Raw genomic sequence first — 636 nt, forward strand, 5'->3', positions numbered from 1 at the left:
GGAACTCCACACGTCAATGGGATGGAACGGGACATCTCGTCTCGCACCCGCACAGAGATAGTCCTGTTGTCTTAAATAAAATATAAATGGCGTTGATGACCAATGAAGTTTGGCGCCACTAAACAACCAAACAAACGAACAAACCAGGACCAGCTATATACGACACTGGAACTACCGACTGTGAGAAAATTTACATCTAGGAAACATCAATTTTTTTGACAGCCTCCAGTACTGTACGAACCCATTATCCAGGACACTGACACTGACAGAACTGCCACAAAGCTGCCAGGCACACAAAAACAGACTCAGACTCGACTAAGGACTACAAACTTACTGACAATAGACATTACGAAATTTGATGAGCCCCAAAATCAGACAGCAGACCCATATTCTAATTATTAGGCGAATCCATTCTTCATTACCCTCTTAAAATGCATTTGAATGAAATACAGTACAAGAGATAAATATAGTTACCAACCCTCTATATATCAAACTATTTAGATCCATGGGGTTTGGAAGAAAAAAAATATATAGTAAACAAATATGTCTTATACAAGTGAAACAAATCAATTTACAAATTGATTGATAAATTTACATATAGAGAGAAAGAAATACTTTATTCATGCTGCCCAAATA

Source organism: Halyomorpha halys, unplaced genomic scaffold (assembly GCF_000696795.3).
Source record: "Halyomorpha halys isolate HHAL.00 unplaced genomic scaffold, Hhal_1.1 Scaffold11.1, whole genome shotgun sequence".
NCBI lineage: Eukaryota > Metazoa > Arthropoda > Insecta > Hemiptera > Pentatomidae > Halyomorpha > Halyomorpha halys.